Below are 23043 nucleotides of genomic sequence, written 5' to 3' on the forward strand. Positions count from 1 at the left end.
CTGTATTCGCAAAAAGAAAAGGAGTACTTGTGGCACCTTAGAGACTAACCAATTTATTTGAGCATGAGCTTTCGTGAGCTACAGCTCACTTCATCAGATGTAGTGAGCTGTAGCTCACGAAAGCTCATGCTCAAATAAATTGGTTAGTCTCTAAGGTGCCACAAGTACTCCTTTTCTTTTTACATATTTAGTGAAGATTAATTGTAAAGAGGTTCCTTGATCAATTTTACACTTATTCCATACAGACATTCAGTTTTAAATAATTTTAGCAGACAACTATATGGGTAAAGGACTATCAAGAAAAAACTTGTTTGAAAAAAAATCAGTCTTAATAAAAATGTCAGAACAAGTTATCAAAGTGTCAAAACATTTCTAGAGACAAAAATATACCCAGGCCATCTTACAAAACCTCAGACAGCAATACGTACGTCAGTCTCTCCTAGCTTTACGTGAACAAATATTACAGTCAAATTATACGTCTCCTCCTGGCCCAGGTGAACCAAAATATGCTGTTTACTGTCCAATACCTTCACTTTACGTAAGCTCAAGCTTCCAATGAGAAGGTCAATTACTTGCTGGGATAATAAATGCCAAGGTTTTGCCTGATCCAGTCTTTGCAGCTCCAAGTACATCTTTACCTTGCAACGATAAGCCTATGGTCTGCCTCTGTATCTCAGTAACCATGCGATACTGTGCTTCTTGCAAACCTAGTATTTGGGAGAGAAAAAAAAAAGATTCTTACTTTTTGCCTTGGATAATGATACATTTTCCCATAAGGAAAAATACTGCAGGTGGCAACATTATCTTGGAACTCTGATATTTAAAAACAAAAACTCCTGAAACAGCCAATGAAGAAGACTGATGAAAATTGGTCTTTTATTCCAATACTTTCCGAAGAACTGTTGGTGTACTTACCTTTCAGTGTTTTGTTTGACAATGGGAAATCTGAAAATCTTTCAATTTCATTTGGGCTGATCTGAAACAAAAGGATTTAATCAATGCTAGAATATAAGAATACCATGGGATTGAACTGATATCCTTTTCATTTGCTGGTAACGTTGGTAGAATTTTTAGTGGGTTAATTCTAGGAGTACCTGGCAATCAACCGCAACCAGCTCACTGGAGGTAAAAGGTCTACACATAGGCATAGTTTGACTTCTACATTTGGGGGGCCAGCTTCAGTCAGGCCAACAGGACTCTGCATGGGGGGAGGGGGATGCGCAAATTCCACAACTGTCGAGGCCTGCAGTTTGGGGAGGAGGGGCAACCCTCCCACCCCACAAACTACACCCTTGCATCTACATGAGGTTTACCTAACCCTGACAATTTTTCCTAATCTAGACACATTTTAAAATGTGGAAAGTGGAGCAAAAGATGCACTTATCATGGCTCTCTTATGTACAGTAGCAGTTCAATCTAAGGTCTTCAGAGACATCCAATTGTAAGGATAATCTAAGCTACATAATCAAGGTTTAAGCATTCCATATGCTGCTTGCCAAAAAGCCCAAGCCATGCCATGCAATTAAATGTTCATACTAAATAGATGATAAAACAATATCAAACCTAGGAGCAGAATTTCTCTAGATTTTTCTGAAGCTGTCCCACCACTGGGGACTCTCTGCTTCTCTCCCTCCCCCATCCCCAGGGCCCCTGTGCTTCCCCACCCCCACCCCTCGACTGACCTCTTCCTTGCCTGCCCACCCCCAGACACCCTAGTGCAGTGGAGGAAATAGACCACAGGAGCTGGAGGAGGGCACCTGCATGGCGCAGCAGGTAAGAGCTCCGACTATGTGCCACGAACAGGCCTCTGGTATGGAACTCGAGATGGGGGTGCCCCTCCACCCTCCCTAAATGGCAGTCCTGGCCAAGGCTCCCACGGCTTCCCCACAGCTGTTTGTGTCATCCCCACACCTTTGCAGGGCGGGTGCAGCAACAGGGGCAAGAGTCGCGCACTGGCTGTATGGAGGTGGGAGATCACCCTGAAGCCCCCCGCCTCCCCTGAGACATGGACTCAGAGGTGAGGCTGCACCCGACCCTGACACAGTGCCAGGGCTGAGCCTCTCCAGAAACACGCAGGGACTCTGCCCATCTGCACTGAGCTGTAATGTATCTATAGCCTGAAAAAGAAAACTCAGAGAGAAGGGAAGAAGCAGCTGATAGGGATGGGAGAGAATGGGGATGGACGGATGCAGAGAATGGTATTGGTTCCCTCTAACTAGACAGCAGGGATGGGTTTGTGTCTTGGAGAGAAGACGGTTTCCATTCTTCACAGCAGACTGGGAAACCATCAAATTAAAGAGGCACTTTGTAGCCAAGTCTAACAGAAAAATGTGTGAGTCTCAAATAACATTCAGGGAGAACACCTGAGCAGGAAGCCCTTCTCCTCCACCAGTAGTGAAGTAAAAGGGGTGGGATTTGGCGTCCCCACCACAGCACAGCCCTTGGACTCCACTGAGTAGGAAAGGAATCATTTGAAGCAAACTCTGGTTAGTAGGTTTAGTCCTCTGGTTATTAGATGTGTGGTTGTGACTCTTGATAACACTTTATGATCATCTGGTGCCTTTTATCCAGAAGGATTTCAGTGCTTTACACATGGTATTATTTTATCCTTTGCTGAATTGCAGCCAGGCCTTGGATGGAACATGTCTGGCAACCTTCACTACATGTGGGGTGAAGCGCAGAGTAATCTATCTATTTGAGACGGCTGTGTGGGCATGAGTGTATGCTTTCCTCGATTAGGCTTGTTTCACTCTTGTGAGCAAAACCCATAATTGGTGGGGTATTCTTGTATTGGGTTTTGTCACGTTTGCGATGGAGCACACTATGAGACTGAGAACAGCAGCGATAAACTTTCTGTTATTACTAGGGCCCTACCAAATTCACAGTCCATTCTGGTCAATTTCATGGCCATAGGATTTGAAAATAAGACAATTTCACGTTTTTGGAAGTTTACCCCTGAAATTTCAGGCTGTTGTAATAGTGGGGGCCCCAACCCAAAAGGGGATGGGGGAGTGTTGCAAGGCTGCTCTTGGGGCATTGCAGGATTGACACCCTCACTTCTCTGCTGCCTTCAGCAGGGATGGAGACCCCCTGCATCCAGACCTACCCCCACAGAGTCCCCCCTGCATCTGGATCTGTGCTGAGCGCCCCCTCCCTGCATCCAGACCCATGCTCTGACTAGCCCCCTGCACCTGGACCATCCCAAATGAGCCCCCCATCCCACTGAACCCCCCAGCACCTGGACCCCCATGCTGAGTCCTCAGCACCCAGCCTCCCCTGCTGACCCCCAACCACCTTCATCTGGACCCCCTGCACAGTCCCATTCCCCCTGCACCCGGAACCCTCACTTCTGAGTCCCGGCCTGCGACCAACACGCGCAAATTAGGGCCCGCGGGACCGGCCTGTCCGGCCCGCCTGAGCTCCCGGCCAAGGAGGCGAGCCCCGGCCCCTCCCCCGACCGCCCTCCCCCCATCCAACGCCCCCGGCTCCCTGACTCTCTCCGCAAACCCCTGCCCCTCATCCAATCCCGCCCCCCGCTCGCCGGAGCCGGTCCCGCCGCTGCAACGCTCCATGGCAGGAGCAGCGGGCAGAGGGCGAGCGGCTGCGGGGGAGGGACCGGGGTTCGCTCCCCAGCCGGGAGCTCAGGCGGCCGGACAGGACGTGGGCAAACGACGTCTGGCCCGCAGGACCGTCCTGTCCAATCCCCGGCCCCTCCCCCGCTGCCTCCCCTCCCCCGGGGTGTGGATAGGGGACAGGGAGTGGGGGGGGTTGGGGTCCCGGGGGCAGTTAGGGTGCGGGGGTCTCCGGAGGGGGCGGTCAGGGGACAGGGAGCAGGGGGTTGGATGGTTCGGGGATTCTGAGAGGGGCAGTCAGGGGGCGGGAAGTGGGAGGGGGTGGATAAGGGTGGGGGCCATGCTATTTGGGGAGGCCCAGCCTTCCCTACCCGGCCCTCCATACCATTTTTCAACCCCATGTGGCCCTCGGGCCAAAAAGTTTGCCCACCCCTGCCTTAGTGACACAGTGGGCCTGGCTCATGGCTCTGAGAGTGAAGGCGCAGCCTGGCCAGTTGGAAACTGGTCCATGAGATCTCTGTGCTTCTCTGAGCCATGTGGCTCCTGATCATCGTCAGCTCTCAGACACGCCAGCATGATCCCCGGTCTGAGTCCTGTAGGCCTAGAGAGTGCTAAGCCCCTGCTGTGCCCTGTGATTCTGCTGCAGAGAACGACAACCTCCGGCCTTCTCAATGCGGCTCTCCCCTCTCCTGCCTGGGACCTGACCCTTAAAGCACGCTTCCCCGGATTTGTATTAGGCGTGTTTTGTAGGTTGTGAAACTGAGGCACAGAGAGGCCAAATGACTCTCCCAAAGTCACAGAGGGAGTTGGTGGCAGAGCTGAGCATGACAACCTGGAGTCCTGGTCCCCTGCCCACCAGGGGAGATGGTGCTCCACAACCCCCCGTGTCTTATCTGGTTTGACCTACATGGTTCCAGAGAAGGCCTGGCTGTTCACCTGCCTTTGTAGGGGCAATGTGCATGAAAGGCCAGGATTCCCTGAGCCTGGGAGGGAATCTGTTACCCTGAGTAATGGTGGGGCAGAAGGGGATTGAAGGCCAGAGCCTGAGAGGTGAGAGTCGAGAGGCTGCTCCCCTGTGTCCACTGCTAACTCTCCCCCTTGAGCGTGTTGCTTTGGGCCAGGTCTGGCAGAGCTGCACCCAGTAGCGGGTTTGCGGTGGCCGCGGCGTCTCCGATGAAAGGCCGAGTCTTAATAACAGGTGCCCACCATACCGGCGAGCTGCCTGAGTGCCAGGCTGTGGGTCCAGGGCCAGGAAACGTGCTCGGGAACGGGCACTCGTGCAGCCCGCGGAGCTAACCTAGGGGCGGCTGTGTGTGAGGAGCCCAGCTTGGCTGTGCCAGGCCCCCTGTGTCCTAGTGCATGGGCAGCAATGCGGACGCACTGACGGCCAGGCGAGAGCAGAGCCTGGGTATTCGGGCTGCTGCTCACAGCTGGTGTGGACACGCTGCCTCCTTTGCTATGCGAGAGACATGCCTGGCACTTCCCACCCAGACGCCCTGCGCAGCTCTCAGCAGGAGCCCGGCCTTTACACCCTGCTGCAGCTGCATTTCCTGCTGCTGCTGGAAGGGCGGATGCTGGTTCCTGATGGGGAGCATCCGGCAGTGCCCGTTCTGCTGGGGCCAGTCACCAGGGCAAAGTGTACTTGGCAACGAATTGAAAAGAGAAAATGGCAGAATGAATGCCAAGCCGGATACCAGTGCTTCTGGGAATGCCAGCCTGGGCCCCAACTCCAGCTAAGGAGGGTGGCAGATCTCCTGCCTTCAGAAGCCTGTCTGTGGCCAACTCCCCCTTCTGTCTGAACAGCGGCATGCAATGCTGTCAGCCCCTCTGGGGATGCAGTCAGCGGCCATCTCACAGTTGTCTTGTGGCTGATCTGCCCAGCGTGGGGGCTGCTTTATTGGGGCGTTGAGTTCCCTCCTTTGCCCGGCACCAGCTCTCACTAAGGCTGTTGGCCTTCTGGAGCATCCTCCTTTGCATCTAGCTTGCAGCCGAAGGCACAAACCTCGTGCACAGGAGCAAGTTGACACCTCGCTGCCTCCCACCGGGCATTGCCATCCTGTGCAGGGGTGAGGTCACTCCCTGAGCAGTTCTCCTCACACGTCGCTGCTCCCCACTTGGAGTCTCTTTTTCGCATTGCCCTTCTCAGCTAATGTGTTGTGTGTGGACACAGCCCCTAATGTGAACAAAGACCTGGACCCTGCAGCTCCAGGCCAGGCCACGATTGAAGAGATGCCATCAGCATGGGGCTCGCACCAGCTGCTGGGCAAGAGGGACCCTGGCTTTGATTCCACCTGGCAGTTCCTGTGGTCCTAGACAGCAGCAGGTTCAGGAGAGTGGGTGTTCTGCACTTGTTAGACTCTGCACTGAGCTCTGGGAGTGGGCGGGGAGAGTGGGTGGGGGGGGGTGGGGGGGGCTATGTCTACACTGCAGTGAACCCCACAGCTGGCCTGGGTCAGCTGACTTGGGCTGAGGGGCTATAAAACTGCTGGCTGGGGGACCTGTGCTCTGCTTCCCTGCAGAGAGGTGGGGGAAATCTCCTCCTCGGTTGCTAGGTGTGACTGCCCTGGCTTTTGGGCCTCCCCTTGTCTTTTCAGATCCTCCACTGACCACGGGTCAGTTTCAACCAGTCCTTAATGACCCATTCATTCAACTTCAGACAGCGTGACCCAACACCTCTTAAGAACGGCCATACAGGGTCAGACCAAAGGTCCATCCAGCCCATATCCTGTCTTCCAGCAGTGCCAAGGTGCTGGAACTAGGAGTGCTGGGGGTGTGGCAGAACCCTCTTGCTTGAAGTGGTTTCCCTCATATAGTGCATTTAGTTTTGCTCAGTGGCTTTGAGCACCTCCACTATAAAAATGGTGCCTATGCCCCTACAGCAGTGGCCAGTGCCAGACGCTTCAGAGAGAATGACCAGAAGAAGGCAATTTCGAGTGATCCATCCCCATCATCCAGTCCCAGGTTCTGGTGTTCGGTGGTTTAGGGACACCCAGAGCATGGGGTTGCATCCCTGACCATCTTGGCTAATAGTCACGGATGGACCTGTCCTCCAGGAACTTCTCTCATTCTTTTTGAACCCAGCTGTATTTCTGGCCTTCACAACATCCCCTGCCAATGAGTTCAACAGCTTGTCTGTGCACTATGAAGAAGTACTTCCTTATGGTAGTTTTAACCCACTGCCGATAAATTTCATTCGGTGACCCCCTGGTTCTTCTGACATGTGAAGAGAGAACGAACATTTCCTTCTTCATTCTTTTCACACCACTCGTGATTTTATAGACCTCCCGTTGTTGTCAATTTCTCCAAGCTTGTGAAAAGTCCCAGTCTTTTTAATTTCCCCTCCTACGGGAAGCTGTTCTACCCCCTTCATCATTTATCTTGCCCTTCTCGGTACCCTTTCCAACTCTAAGATACCTTTTTTGAGATGGGTCAATCATCTGTGCATAGTATACAACTTGTGGGCATGCCATGGATTTATATAGAGACATTATGGCATCTTCTGTCTCATTATCTATCCCTTTCCTAATGGTTGCTAACATTCTGTTCGCTTTTTTGACTGCTGCTGCACACTGAGCAGATGCTTTCAGAGAACTATCCACAGTGAGCCCAGGATCTTTCTTGAGTGGTAACAGCTCATCATTGATATGATAAACCCCTCTCATTTTATATGTATTGTGGGGATTATGTTTTCCAATGAGCATTACTTTGCACTTACCAACATGGAATTTCATCTGCCATTTTGTTGCCCAGTCACCCAGTTGTCTGAGATGCCTTTGTAATTCTTCACGGTCTGCTTTGGACTTATCTGTCTTGAGTAAGTTTCTATCATTTGCACTTTTTGCCACATCACCATTTACCCCCTTTTCTAGATCATTTATGAATATGTTAAACATCAGTAGTCCCCGTACAGATCCCTGGGGGACACCACTGTTTACCTCTCTCCATTCTGAATATTGACCATTTATTCCTATCCTTTGCTTCCTGTCTTTTAAGTTACTGATCCATGAGAGGACTTTCCCTCTTATCCCGTGACTGCTTACTTTGCTTAGGACCCCCACCAAAGGCTCTTTGTCAAAGGCTTTCTGAAAGTCTAGGAACCTCATGTCTCCTGCTTTGCCCCGTGGGCATTTTAACCCTCTGGACCCATTGGGTAACAGTGTGAAGTGCAGCGGGAAACTGAGGCATGCATAGAATTAATTAAAAATATTACAGAAAATTCCCACTTTATTATGCTCTGGTAGGTTTTAAACCTGATGCTGCACATGGAAATGTGTCCAACTGTCTCTCAGGCATGGGCCATGCCCCTTGTGTGCTCCTTTCTCCCCAATATCACACTTGTGACACAGTGCTCCTAAGCAGGGCACAGCTGGGCACCTGGGAACAGAGCTGAGCCTCCCCTGAGCACAGCCAAGGTCACTGACTCTCAGGAGAACTGGTGGCTTTCTTAAAGTCCCAGCTCCTGCAGTCATGTGAATTTGTGAGAATTCCAGTTTTTCCTTAGCTAATGAAGTCAGTGTCCAGCGCTCATGGCTGGGGAGCACAGTCCAGCAGCTCCATGGAGGGATGAATAAAGAATCCAAACTGATCAGTTTTGTAATCCCATGATTTTGGGGGCCTCACTTCTGAGCTCTGAAGCTGGTGACGCTGCATAGATGGTGGGCTCTATGTGCCTATTAGCTCCAAAGTACGCTAGCAACAACCAGCACAGAGATGTCCTCTGAAGTAGCTGACAGTGTTAATGAGGGGAGCTGCAAGGCTTAGCTGAGCCACTGGGTGGGAAAGGGTGGGTTGTGGGGTGGGATGCTGGGTGGGGCAGGGCAGGCTGGAGAGAGTGAGGTGGCAAGTGGGGAAGACTGATTGGGCGGCGGAGGGAAGGCTGGCTGAGGGTGTCAGGGAAGGCTTGTGGGGAAGGGGGTGGGGCGGTGGCAGCAGCAGGTGCTGGAAGGAGGGTGGCGGGCACTGGGTGGGAAGTTGAGGGGGTGTTGGTTGCGGGAGGCTGGGTTGGGGGAAGCAGGTGCTGGGTGGGAAAAATTGGGGGGCTGAGACATGGGGGGCATGGGCGGTGGGCTAGGAGGCGCAAAGGCTAGGCTGGGATTGGCAGATGCCTGGCAGGGAAGGCTGGGCTGGTGGGGTGGGGAAGGCCACGGGCACTTTGCTTGGCCTTTCCACACAGCATCTGTCTGTCCAGCCCCGTTATCAGGGCGTGGCCTCGCTTGCTGATCAGTCTTCAGAGGCTGTTGCTGCAGTGCAAAGGCAATCAAGAGCTGGATTAACCTGACTGCTTCTGCTCCATGACTCAGTGGGCTTCCTGCATGAGAGCCGGCAGAGGGACCCTTGCGTCCTGAGCAAAGCTCCCTGCCAAGGGGTTCTCCCAGGCAGCCTTTCCTTCTGTGCCAGAGCTTTGGGGTGAGAGGAGATGGCTGCCCTGGCAGGAATCTGGGGTGAGAGGAGATGGCTGCCCTGGCACGAATCTGGGTCCCATTGATCCAACACCCTTTGTCCCTTGGGTGGCTGTTAACATCATCACGGGCTCGTCTGTGAGCCTGTGTGGGATAGAGGGCGGCTGCTGTTCATTGATCCCTCACCCTCGTTATCTGTAGCCTCTTCCTGGCCGATAAGGGGGCTCGAGGGTGAGGGCAGGGCGGGGCCTGGAGCCTGAGCTTTGGCAACCTGCCACCGACTGCCATGCCGGTGTTACGGTAACACCAGGACTCTGATTTGAACTCTGCTTCATGCTGTCACCTTGGGCCTGGAGCTTCGCCACCTGGCGTTCGCCTGAAGGTGGCGAGTGGTTTTCTTCTAATGTCTGAGCCAAATCGGTGCAGCTGTTTGAGTCCCACAAGGTGGGTCTCTACGCTGTGATGTGGAGAATGAACTCTGCGGGTGGGGCAAGGGCTCTGCTGCTGGGGCAGCGGGGGCCTGCTCGCCAGGCCAGTTCTCTAAAGTCAGCCTTTGTATCTTAAGAACATAAGTGTAACCTTTCTGCCTGTCAGAGTTGGCAGCAACAAGGGCCGGGTTCAGTATCTAGGGGATCCATTCCAATAACACAATGGAAAACCGGCTCGAGCCCCCACCCAGTGACCTGGGACAAATATATACCACCCCCGCTGGGCGCCTCCATGAGGCAATATTTCCCCTCTCCCAAGCACAGAGTCTGAGTGTAGCAAAAAGCCTTTTAATAACAGAGAGAAACAATGTGGCATTATGTTGGGGAAACACCACCAACAGGATTCATAACACAACCCATGAGCAAAAAACCCACCCCAAGCAAATTGGGGCATGTCCTTTCCCTTTGGTTCTTGAGTTCAGCAACTCAAAATCACCCAAAGTCCCGAAAGTCCAACGACCCAAAAGTCTCTGTCCCTGGTCAGGGCAGCCCCAGAGTTCAAAAGTTTATCTGCAGAGTTTTACCTCCCAACCTGGGTGGAGACTGGGGTTAAGGGGCACCTTACATGGTCCAAAGCTGATGGCCCCACCTCTCCATGGGGCTCTGCTTTGCCAGCCACCCCATGAGTTGCTCTAGGCATCCAACAAACTGCTCTGCTCCCCGAGCCACTCTGCTCGCCATCCCGCAACTGCTCCACCATATATCTTCAGCCTCCCCCACTACTTAACACAACACTCAGTGATTTCAGCTCTGAGTAAGTTTAGCTCTTTCATGATTTCAGCTTGTAGTAGGGGAGCCTCAGTGTGGGTGCACCATTAGCCCAAAGCGAATTCAGCTCAGCAGCCTGTGACTAGACTCCTAATGGAATCAAAATTATAGTGGAAAGAGGAAGAAGTGCAATTAGCACGTAAGGCCCTCACGAAAGGGGGGGAGGGGGGCATACCACCAAGTATTAATACCTGTCCCCAGCCTCTCTCCCTTCACAGAGTTTTGGGACCCATGTTCCTTGCCTAGCGAGTGAAACTTAGTTGATGGAGAGTCCCTCCATCATAACAAAAGGCCAAGTACGGTTCCATTGTCCTTGATTCCCATAATCAGGGTAATAACAATTTATTCTTCCTGCCCCAATAACAGAGACAATGGGGATCCCACAGCAGCCAAAGTGACCATTTGGGCAGCTATGGCCTCATTCTAGGCGGGCTGGGTGTGCCTATGCAAATGAGATCGGCCCCTGAAGTTCTTTTCCACGACTTGCCACACCTCACCACCAGATGTCAGGGTGGAGCTCATCCCGATTCTGCTTTCAAGAGGAAAGTGATCAGGAACAGTCAGCATGGATTCACCAAGGGCAAGTCATGCCTGACTAAACTAATTGCCTTCTATGATGAGATAACTGGCTCTGTGGATGAGGGGAAAGCAGCGGATGTGTTATTCCTTGACTTTAGCAAAGCTTTTGACACGGTCTCCCACAGTATTCTTGCCAGCAAGTTAAAGAAGTATGGGCTGGATGAACGGACTATAAGGTGGATAGAAAGCTGGCTAGATTGTTGGGCTCAGTGGGTAGTGATCAATGGCTCCATGTCTAGTTGGCAGCCAGTATCAAGTGGAGTGCCCCAAGGGTCGGTCCTGGGGCCGGTTTTCTTCAGTATCTTCATTAATGATCTGGAGGATGGCGTGGATTAGTGTTTGCAAGTTTGCAGATGACACTAAACTGGGAGGAGAAGTAGATAGGCTGGAGGGTAGGGATAGGATACAGAGGGACCTAGACAAGTTGGAGGATTGTGCCAAAAGAAATCTGAAGAGGTTCAACAAGGACAAGTGCAGAGTCCTGCACTTCGGAGGGAAGAATCCCATGCACCGCTGCGGACTAGGGACAGAAAGGCTCGGCAGCAGTTCTGCAGAAAAGGACTTATGGGTTACAGTGGACGAGAAGCTGGATATGAGTCAGCAGTGTGCCCTTGTTGCCAAGAAGGCCAATGGCATTTTGGGATGTATAAGTAGGGGCATTGCCAGCAGATCGAGGGACATGATCGTTCCCCTCTACTCGACATTGGTGAGGCCTCATCTGGAGTACTGTGTCCAGTTTTGGGCCCCACACTACAAGAAGGATGTGAAAAAATTGGAAAATGTCCAGCTGAGGGCAACAAGAATGATTAGGGGTCTGGAACACATGAGTTATGAGGAGAGGCTGAGGGAACTGGGATTGTTTAGTCTGCGGAAGAGAAGAATGAGGGGGGATTTGATAGCTGCTTTCAACTACCTGAAAGGGGGTTCTAAAGAGGATGGCTCTAGACTGTTCTCAGTGGTAGCTGATGACAGAACGAGGAGTAATGGTCTCAAGTTGCAGTGGGGGAGGTTTAGGTTGGATATTAAGAAAAACTTTTTCACTAGGAGGGTGGTGAAGCACTGGAATGGGTTACCTAGGGAGGTGGTGGAATCTCCTTCCTTAGAGGTTTTTAAGGTCAGGCTTGACAAAGCCCTGGCTGGGATGATTTAGTTGGGGATTGGTCCTGCTTTGAGCAGGGGGTTGGACTAGACACCTCCTGAGGTCCCTTCCAACCCCGATATTCTATGATAAGTCTCTGCCTGTGCTAGAGCTTAAGTCTTTGCAGTTAATTTAACCCTTCTGAAACAGGAGGGAAGTTACTCAATGTTCCAGCTGAGGCCACGTCTATATTGGGAGCATTTTGCCAGTACAGGTAAACTAGTGTGGACATAGAAGAGCACGACTGTCCCCCACTGAATGAAGAGCCTTTACCCTTAGAAAAGAGCAAGAATACAAAGAGGACGAACCCACTGCTTAGGCTTGCTCTGCATGGCTTTTCTATCACTATAGCGATGTTGGCTAGGGGTGTGATTCCTAACCAATACAATCATACCAGGACATCATCTTAACACGTGGATGCAGTTATACCGGTATAAGTGTGCTTATACCTGTACAACTAATATACACTAGCACTGGAGAGCTTAAAATAAGATACTAGACTGAGAGGACAAAAGAAAGGAGCAGATTCTCCTCTTAAATATACAGCATTCTCGCCCAGGATAGAAGACTGAGAAGAGGGACTTGCAGACAGATGTACACTGAATAGAGTTATTAGCAATATAAAAAAAAGATGGCTTAGCAGCTCTCCTGCTCTGATTGCAAAGTAAAGAATTAACTGCAACATCAGATCGCTTCTGCTTTGGCCAGCCAGAAGGCATCCATCTAACACTGGCTGCATTTGCTCCATGGCCTGAAGTGGGAAGTAAATACCCTAGTCCCATGAGTGAACTGTTGGAAGAGAATAGGATCCCATCACTGAGCTAGGTATTCTGAAGAACCTGTTTCGCCTTTCTTCAGGGTAAATGCACTGATCTGAAGGGCATTACTAAATATGAACTGGATGCTTTTACGAAGTGGTAAATGGATGGGCGATATCAATATGAAATAAAGACGGCTTCTTCCAGCCTAATAGCAAGTGAATGCATCCTTCTAGCAAAAGGCAGCACAGCGTACTGAGCTCACCATGCATTAGCATTTACAAAAATATGATTTCCCAAGTGCATTAGAGACCTTAATATCCCATCCTACCTTCCTGCACTTTATAAGATGATAGGGAAACCGACAGGCCCTGATTTGATGATAGTTATCATAGGGACATTGTATTAACCTCTCTGGATCCAAAGCATCAACCGGAAGAGAAGGAATAAAAAGACAAAAGAAAACATTCTGTAAAACAAGATCTAAGTTCATCATCAACACAATTAACAAGAGTGGAAACATACTAGCTACTGGAGCTGCCCTCTAACGGGGTTAAGCCATCAATTTTTAATAGCCGAGACAAAAATGCTAAACTGCTAAGCTGGCACTCACTGTGTGTACCCAACCAAATTCACTTCAGATTTTGGGTGAGTGGAATGTTCAATTAAAAATGAGGAAAGCGCAATCAGTAGGGCAGAGTGGCCAGTACATATTAATGACTATACTTATGCAGAACAGTGAGCTGGAAATAAACATTACTATAAAAACCCTTGAAGCTACCAAATTAGCGAGTTGTACAGCAGTGACATGCTAAGGATTGGCAGAAGCACGGCATTCTGAAGTAAATCCTTTTGCATTTACCTTCATACTCCAAGGCCATCTCTGCTGGATTAAGAAAAAAATCAAACTCAAACAAACATGTCTGGAGTTAAGGAATGCAATTTGCACTACAGTGCACTTGGCCCTGTAAAGTGCAGAGGTTGGCAGGTGCTTAAGAGCCCAACACTCACTGAACATAGTGAGGGGCTAAGTCACAGGCACTTTTTGAAAATGTTCCCTCCTAGTCCATACTATGACCCAGAGACAGGCACGAATCACCTTAATCACTTAACAGTTACACAGAAGGGACAAGGTAGGGGAGGACCAACTTCTGATAGTGGGACACACAAGCTTTCAAGCATACATAGACCTCTTCTTCAGGATTCAGTTTGTGTCCATGCAGAAGCTTTCTTGCCATCACAAATGTGTCTCCCCTCACACCTTCCATGCTATTTATCCGCGTTTGTATCAATGTACAGAGGGCATGCACAGAAGGAACATGGGAAACGGACTGTGGGAGGTTTTCTAGATAGCTGGAAGTAAGGAGGATGGGCCAGATTGATTACATAAATCAGTATTTTTCAACCTTTTTGATACCAGGGACCAGCTTAGAATCATAGAATATCAGGGTTGGAAGGGACCTCAGGAGGTCATCTAGTCCAACCCCCTGCTCAGCGCAAGACCAACACCAACTAAATCATCCAAGCCAAGGCTTTGTCAAGCCGGGCCTTAAAAACCTCTGAGGATGGAGTTTCCACCATCTCCCTAGGTAACCCATTCCAGTGTTTCACCACCCTCCTAGTGAAATAGTGTTTCCTAATATCCAACCTAGACCTCCCCCACTGCAACTTGAGAGCATTGCTTCTTGTTCTGTCATCTGCCACCACTTTGAACAGCCTAGCTCCATCCTCTTTGGAACCCCCTTTCAGGTAGTTAAAGGCTGCTATCAAATTCCCCCTCACTCTTCTCTTCTGCAGACTAAATAACCCCAGTTCCCTCAGCCTCTCCTCATAAGTCATGTGCCCCAGCTCCTTAATAATTTCCGTTGCCCTCCGCTGGACTCCCTCCAATTTGTCCACATCCTTTCTCTAGTGGGGGACCAAAACTGGACGCAACACTCCAGGTGTGGCCTCACCAGTGCCAAATGGAGGGGAATAACCACTTCCCTCAATCTGCTGGCAATGCTCCTACTAATACAGCCCAATATACCATTGGCCTTCTTGGCAACAAGGGCACACTGCTGACTCCTATCCAGCTTCTCATCCACTGTAATCCCCAGGTCCTTTTCTGCAGAACTGCTGCTTAGCCAGTCGGTCCCCTGTCTGTAGCAGTGCATGGGATTTCCTTCCTTCCTTCCTTCCTTTCTTCCTTCCTAAGTGCAGAACTCTGCACTTGTCCTTGTTGAACCTCATCAGATTTCTCTTGGCCCAATCCTCCAATTTGTCTAGGTCACTCTGTACCCTTCCCTATCCTCCAGTGTATCTACTTCTCCCCCCAGTTTAGTGTCATCTGCAAACTTGCTGGGGGTGCAATTAATCCAATCATCCAGATCATTAATAAAGGTATTGAACAAAACCGGCCCCAGAACTGACCCCTGAGGCACTCTTCTTGATACCAGCTGCCAACTAGACTTGGAGCCATTGATCACTACCCGTTGAGCCCAACAATCTAGCCAGCTTTCTATCCACCTTATCGTCCATTCATCCAATCCATACTGCTTTAACTTGCTGGCAAGAATACTGTGGGAGACCGTATCAAATGCTTTGCTAAAGTCAAGATATATCACATGCACTGCTTTCCCCATATCCACAGAGCCAGTTCTCTCATCCTGGAAGGCAATCAGGTTGGTCGGGCATGACTTGCCCTTGGTGAATCCAAAGCTTGCAGCCTTTCTAAACAGTGTCAGGGAGATCTGAGGGACAGGCCATTGAGAAAGACTGACACAGGTACTTAGGACAAATGGCTACTTGTGATGAAGTGGAAAGTGTCTTAGTGTTTGTATGAATACTGTGCACGCCTCAGTTTTCCCTATATGTTGCACAAGTATCTAGGTGGTGGGATAAGGGTGTGTGACCTTTGCAGATACCCCGAGAGGGAAGGTGCAAGTGCCTTCTAGCTCCCTGGGCCCAGACAATAGATGTATCTTGGCAACTGATTGCCGGGCTGCATCCTCTGCAAGAGCCAGCTGGAGGAATTGGAGAACAAAGGGAGGTGGAGGCCAGGTGACCAGTTTGCCTGGGGAACAGCATACAGGACGGAGGAGGGGCAACTGGGTGTGACTGAAGGTGGGCTGCTGGAGGCTGGTCAGACTCCTGGTTTGGGACTCAGGAGGACAGCCCATGGCTCTGGGTCTCCTCAAGATGAACTTTGCTGTAACTTCCTGCTTTCTGTGCTAACAAGATTCTGCTCTATGCTGTGTTCCAGACGACTAATAAACCCTTCTGTTTTACACCGCTGGCTGAGAGTCACTCCTGACTGCTGAAGTCGGGGGTGCATGGCCCCTTTGGAGGGCGTGTAAGGTTTCCCCAGGTGTCCTATTCAGGTGGCTCACTGCAGGGAGCTTATGGCGTGAGACAGGGATGCTGAATGCTCCGAGGTCAGACCAAGGAGAAGCTGAAGCCCAGGAGGCTTGTCCTAGTGAGAGTGTGCCCCGAGGGGTAGTCACACTGCAAGAGGGTCCTGGTCCGGGGGCTAGTCTTCACCAGACTCACTGCAGCTGCGCTAATGTAGGGCAGTAGTGTAAACGCACTATGAAGACCAGAGAGCGCTTTCCTGTCAGCATAATTACTCCACCTCAGCGAAAGGTGGAAGCTATGACAGAATGAGAGTGTGTCCCACTGACTTAGCGCCGGTGCGGACAGCTCGGGGGGGTGGCTTTTTCATATCCGTGACTGACATAAGTTACATCAACTTAAGCGGAAGCGTAGACAAGCCCTGAACTTCATTCAATGGTTCCAGAGCACCAAGCCCGTGCATCCATGAACTACTATGGGGGGAAAAAGAAAAGGAGTACTTGTGGCACCTTAGAGACTAACCAATTTATTTGAGCATGAGCTTTCGTGAGCTAAAGCTCACTTCATCGGATCTGATGAAGTGAGCTGTAGCTCACGAAAGCTCATGCTCAAATAAATTGGTTAGTCTCTAAGGTGCCACAAGTACTCCTTTTCTTTTTGCGAATACAGACTAACACGGCTGTTCCTCTGAAACCTGTCATTATGGGGGGAAAAAGTCCCCAATGCCTCAAACCAACACCGTATACCTGGCTATGCCCTCTCACCTGCTTTTATACTTGTTTTATTGGGGAAAGACTTCTGTACCAGCGTCTGCCTCCACAGTACTCCCACTGAAATCCTATTGCAGGCAGACACTCCTCACCCTATTCTTCCTCCTGAATGCAAGTTTTAGTTTAAAGACATAGGCCCTAAGTCTCCACTGCCTTTCATTTTGTGAAGTAATTTACACCTCTCCAAACTGAGTGCCAAGTGTGTGAAAAACGCTACCATTCCAATTTGGCATGAGTTAACTCCCATTTTCACTCACTTTGCACAAGTGTGAAAGACTACACAAGGTGAGAGGGAGGGGGAAACTAAGCCAATAAATATTAATGAAACAGGACCAATCAGCTACCATGATCCATCCCTCTGTCAGCTCCACTTTAGATGACTGCAGTGGAATTTTACATGTGGTGATACTTTAAATCCAGTAAAAAATGAATTCTCGTGCTCAGCTCACTTGTTATTTTATTTTTAAAAAATCTTTTTATGAAGGCCAAATGACAATAAAACATTAACATACTACACTGTACATTACTTATTCCGGATCAGCTAGCACATCACACCTGCACTTCATGATCTGCATTAGCTACCTTTTGATTCTGAATGGAATTTAATGTGCCAATTTTGATCAGGTGGGATTTTCAGAAGTGACTTAGAAGCATAAGTGCCATTGAAAGGCAATGGGATTTGTGCTCCTATGTTATGTAGGCATTTTTTAAATGCCATTCTAAATGGCTGAGGTGTGGCCTACAAGAATTGCATCGTTCTCCCTGCATAATTCTGCCATAGCTGAAATCAAAAAAGGAGCTTAAGCTGTAAATTCTTTGGTGTAAAAGGAAGGGCACTCCTGACAGTGTGTTTTGTATGAGATCCCCCAAACTTTGGAACTCATTCTCAACCTTGGTCCTAAATAACCTTAATCTGCTGATATTCAGGTTGTAGTAATAATGCTTTCTTTGCTCAGAATTTGAGGAAGCCAAGTTCCCCATGCTGAACACTTGCCAGACTGCTGTGAGGTGAATCAAACAATGAATCCCATAAGCCCTTAGCTTATGGGGGCTGGGCAGATTTTAGGTCTGTAGGTCTTTGGGTCTATAGCAGGGATCGGCAACCTTTGGCACACGGCCCATCAGGGAAATCTGCTGGAGGGCCGGGACTGTTTGTTTACCTGCAGGGTCCACAGGTTTGGCCAATCACAGCTCCCACTGGCCATGGTTTGCCATTCCAGGCTAATGGGGGTGGCAGAAAGTGGCGGCCAGTACATCCCTCGGCCCACACTGCTTCCCACAGCCCCCATTGGCCTGGAACAGCAAACCACAGCCAGTGGGAGCTGTGATTGCCTGAACCTGTGGACACTGCAGTTAAACAAACCTGCCTGGCCCACCAGCAGATTTCCCTGATGGGCCACATGCCAAACATTGCCAATCCCTTGTCTGTCGGCATGCACTCCAGATGCTGTGTCTCATGCCCCTTTTGGAAATATGGGCACCATGGCCCAATTCCCTACGTCCTGAAATTAGTGTAAACCTCCCCATCAGCTGTTGCACATTCCCCAGTATCCCACTGAAGGACTGGGCCTTTTGGTTTACAGTTTACCTCTTCAGAGACACATGGTAGGACACAGGCTTAGCAAAAGGTTTCTTACACTATTACTGTGTACATAGGAGATAAGGCACAAGCAAACACAGATATTTAGAAAACAACAAATAATCCAGAATGCAGCTGACCTTTCCCTTGGGAGTTCTTAAGGTCTCTCTGTGTTCAGGTAGGCAGGGTTCCCCCAACATCAGGCTCCTGCAACAGCTTCCATTGGCTTGAACTGATGAAAATAGCCAAAGACTCTGAGGAGAGCAGTTCCTGCCCTTAAATTATAACCTCCCAGTCTCCTGTCATATGACCTCCCAATCAGCCTCAAAAGGATGAGCAGACCCATGTGACTTAATTGCCAGGCAACCTCTCCCCTGGGAAAAGAGAGCCATTTTTACAGGGTATTTCTCTTTCAATAGAGGACCATCCAGATTTAATCACCCACTATTGTTAGTCCGATGCCACTACCCCTCGGAATTGCAGAACAGCATGAAAGTAAGGGAACAACAGAGAAGACAGCAAACCCCACATTCAGAGTGGAGTCTGCAGTCTGACATAAATACATATCAAGAGTCCCCAACATCAAACAGAATGCTTAATCATACATAGACAGATTCTCGAAATCAGCACAGGGAGGAGATGGTATTGTTGGAGAGGGTGAATTATTTCTTTGTTAAATTTATTCTTTTGGCTGGTTAATGTTGGTGAACATGTGTTGCCGGATTTGCTGTTTTGTACAAGGGCAATTTGGTTGTTGTTTTTTTTTAAGTTCTGCCAAAAGCAACATGGCCAAAATTTTCAAAGGAAATACCTTAAGTTCCGTATTTGGGCACCTCAGTTAGTGGTATGATTTTCCGTGGTGCTAAGCACTCACAGTACCCTTTAATGTGCTCTAATTTTAGATATTGAAAAGTATGGCCATAGAGGACGAAATATACATAATGTCAGTATCTACAATAAAATTTAATTGATTACTTTAATGTAAACAAAGTAATGGGACATCTTGTTTTAGTGGATGTATAGAAAGATTTATTTGGTAATGCCAGATTATTTTATTATATAGCCACCAAAAATTTTCCTGAGATAAGAATCTCTTCCAACTTAAGTTATACAGTCTAATACTGTAATGATGATCTTTTTCTGGCTTGTTTCAGCAAACAAGATGAAAATATAACACTAAATGCAGTACAACAGCCCTATGATCCAATAATATTGCAAAAGAAACTGAATACTACTTGTCATGAGATGACACACTAGAAATCTATATGAAATTAAATGGACAGCTATGTTGAAAAGATGTGAACTGCAAAGAACAAAATCTTATATTTAAACAAACACATTGGAAAAAATATTCACAAAAAGGACTGCATCTAACTGCTTATTCAAAAAGTTAGCTACAGCCAGAAGAAAATGTAATGGTCTTCCTATGGTGATCAAACTGGGTGGGGGCTGAAGGGAGAGGGTAAACGGAATTAAAGAAAGATGCTATGTAAAGAGAAAAAAGGTTGACAAGCGCCTTGTTTGTCAGAATGTAAAACAAGCCAGAGAGTATAAAGTCAATAGAATAGTTTTTTATAGAATCAATTTTCATAGAACCATGGAAATGTAGGGCTGGAAGGGACCTCCAGAGGTAATCAAGGCCATTTCCCCATGCTGAGGCAGAACCAAGTATACCTAGACCATCCCTGACAGGCATTTGTCTAACCTGCTCCTCTAAACCTTCAATTATGGGGATTCCAAGACCTCCTTTGGTAGGCTATTCTAGTACTTAATGATACTTATAGTGAGAAAGTTTTTCTTACTATCTAACCTAAATCTCTCTTGCTGTATATTAAGCTGATTATTTCTTGTCCTACGTTCAGTGAACATGGAGAACAATTGAGCACCATCCTCTTTGTAACAGCCCTTAAAATATTTTAAAACTAGTATCAGGTTCCCCCTCAGTCTGCTTTTCTCAAAACTAAACATACTCTGTTTAAAATCCTTCCTTATACGTCAGATTTTCTAAATCTTTCATCATTTTTTTGCTGTCCTCTGTACGCTCTCCAATTTGTCCACATCTTTCTTAAAGAGTGATGCCTGAATTTGGACACATTTGAAGCATCACTAATGCCAAGTAGAGCGGGACAATTACTTCCTATGTCTTGCATACAACACTCCTGCTTATACACGTCAGAATGATATTAGCCTTTTCTACAACTGCATCACATTGTTGGCACATATTCAGTTTGTGATCCACTATAATCCCAGATCCTTTTCTGCAGTATTTGTGCCTAGTCAGTTACACCCCATTTTGTAGTTCTGAATTTGATTTTTCCTTCCTAAGTGTAGTACTTTGCATATGTCTTTATTGAATTTCATCTTGTTGATTTCAGACCTATTTGCCAATTTGTCAAGGTCATTCTAAATTCTAATCCTGACCATCTCAGTTTAGCATCATCTGCAAATTATATAAACATACTCTCCACTCCACTATCCAAGTTGTTAATGAAAATATTGAATAGTAATGGACTCAGGATAGACTCCTGAAGAACCCTCACTAAATACATCATCCCAGTTTGACAATAAACCATTTGTAACTATATTTTGAGTATGGTTTTTCAACCAGTTATGCATCTATTTTATAATAATTTCATCGGGAGCACATTTTGTTAGTTTGCTTATGAGAATGTCAAATGGGACTGAGTCAAAAGCTCAAAAGATAAATCATGTCTAAGGCTAAGACTTTGTCATGGATATTTCTTGTAAAAGTCATGGACAGGTCACAGGCAAAAAAAAAAATTCACAGAAGCCATGACCTGTCCCAGACTTTTACTAAAACTATCCGTGACAAAATGGGGATCTGGATCTTCAGGTCCCCACACTGCCTAAAGTGGGGCAGCTGGGTGGCTGCTAGGAGCCACCTACAGCAGCTGAAGGATGTGGGTACCCCCGCCACCTGCAGCTCCAGGGGCCCGTGGTGGCCAGGAGCTCGGGGGTTCCCCTGAGGCCCGCAGGGTCCGGGAGCTGCAGGATACCCCTGCCACCCATAGTTTTGGGGGCCTGCAGCAGCTGGGAGCCTGGGGGTTCCCCTGCCACCACCGCCCACAAGCTTAGGGGTTCCCCACCACCCGCGGCAGCCGGAAGCTGTGGTGATTCCCCTGCCATTGGCAGCTCTGGGAGGCCCCCACTGCCCATGGCAGCTGGGAGCTCAAGGGTACCCTGCTGCCCAGGAGCTGCGAGGTGCCCCACTGCCCATGGCAGCTTGGAGCTCTGGGAGCCGCCAGAGGCTAGAGTACCTGGCAGCTCCCTGCCCCTGCAGACAGCGGAGGACCCTGCAGCTCCCGACCACCGCAAGCTGAAGTCACAGAGATTGCTGGAAGTCATGGATTCCATGACTTCCACGACCTCCGCAACTAAATTGTAGCCTTAATCATGTCTACTGCTTCACTCCTCTTTTTATCAGAGTTGTATATTTCAAATTTGCTTAAGTGACATGAATATTTAAAAAATTCTGCAACTCTCTCCTATCATTCTCTGATCCTGGATAATCAAAACAATCTTCATAAGTAACATAATGCTATAAAATTATTTACCTCAGTTAAAGCTCTTCTTGACTAAAATCTTTAATTAGTCAATTGGAAATTGCCTGATATATGAATGAAACAATCTTGCTTATTCTCAAAAAATATATATATGAGGAACTTTGTGGGTTCTCCTAAATTCATATATACCTGCTTATATGCTTGGTATCAGACATAAAAAATTAATTATATGGTCTAAATAAATCTTATTAAGAAAAAAAATGTAATGGCTGATAATTTACTCAAGTATGTTAATATTCTCCCTCCTGCTGGGTTAAACGAGTCCTCCTTACTTTTTTGGTTTCTTGATTAAGAAAAAGCATCTGAAGAAGTGGAGTGGTTATTTTTGTTTGTCCATGCTTAAAGAATGGTCTTTGGCCATAATTATGTGAAATATATTGAAGCTAGGAATGCATCTCCCAAAGCCAATATTAGTTTAACATCCAGGAATCTTTTTTTTTTTTTTTTTTGAGGTAAACTAGTTGCTCTTTAGCACTGAGCAATATACTATATGAATGGAACCTTTAACACAATTTAGTACAGCGAGTAAGGCTGTCATAAGTTTAAGAATTGGTTGCACAATATGATGACAATATGTATTAATTGTTTCTAATTCAATAATATTTTCAAAATGTGTAAGGAATTTCTGGGTTCAAAACCAAGTTTGAAAAAGCAGAAGCACTGTTCCCTATGCTCTCCCTGGAATTCTCTTAGAGCTAGCTTTGATTTCAAGCAGACATCTAGTACACTTAGTTACATAGGGGTTAAAATATCAAAAAACCATGCAGACTTACAGATTAACAAGGCTGTTACTCTGAAACCTCTCTCTGAATTATAGTCCACCTCTGAAGAAAGTTTCAGAAGAATTAGCTCATTGGAAATCATTATGCCTTTCATGGGGAGACAGAACAAATGTTATTGAAATGAATGTTCTAGCAAGATCCAGTTATTTATTACAGGTTTTGCCTATAATGATACCACTTTTCTTTTTTTTTAAAATTCTCACAAAAATTTGCATGGAATAATAGTTATTCCCAAGATGGTATTATTTGGCTTCAGCAAAGAAAAGAAAAAGGAGGTTTTGCTTTGCCTCACT

General features: G+C 47.9%; 1 long non-coding RNA gene across 3 annotated transcripts; it reads right to left on the reverse strand.

Moving 5' to 3' along the window:
- Nucleotides 1-366: 366 nt before the first annotated feature.
- On the reverse strand, nucleotides 367-22831 carry LOC142070378 (uncharacterized). 3 transcript variants are annotated; one of them, XR_012666340.1, is made up of 4 exons: nucleotides 22742-22831; nucleotides 18525-18616; nucleotides 916-976; nucleotides 367-707 (listed from the first exon to the last, which is right to left on the reverse strand). It is a non-coding gene; the product is annotated as an uncharacterized LOC142070378 (long non-coding RNA). The 3 variants fall into 3 exon arrangements; XR_012666338.1 differs by lacking the exon at nucleotides 22742-22831 and having other exon boundaries at nucleotides 18525-18718; XR_012666339.1 differs by lacking the exons at nucleotides 18525-18616; nucleotides 22742-22831 and adding an exon at nucleotides 13034-13321.
- Nucleotides 22832-23043: the final 212 nt, after the last annotated feature.

Source organism: Caretta caretta, chromosome 28 (genome assembly GCF_965140235.1).
Source record: "Caretta caretta isolate rCarCar2 chromosome 28, rCarCar1.hap1, whole genome shotgun sequence".
In the NCBI taxonomy this organism is placed as follows: Eukaryota; Metazoa; Chordata; order Testudines; family Cheloniidae; genus Caretta; species Caretta caretta.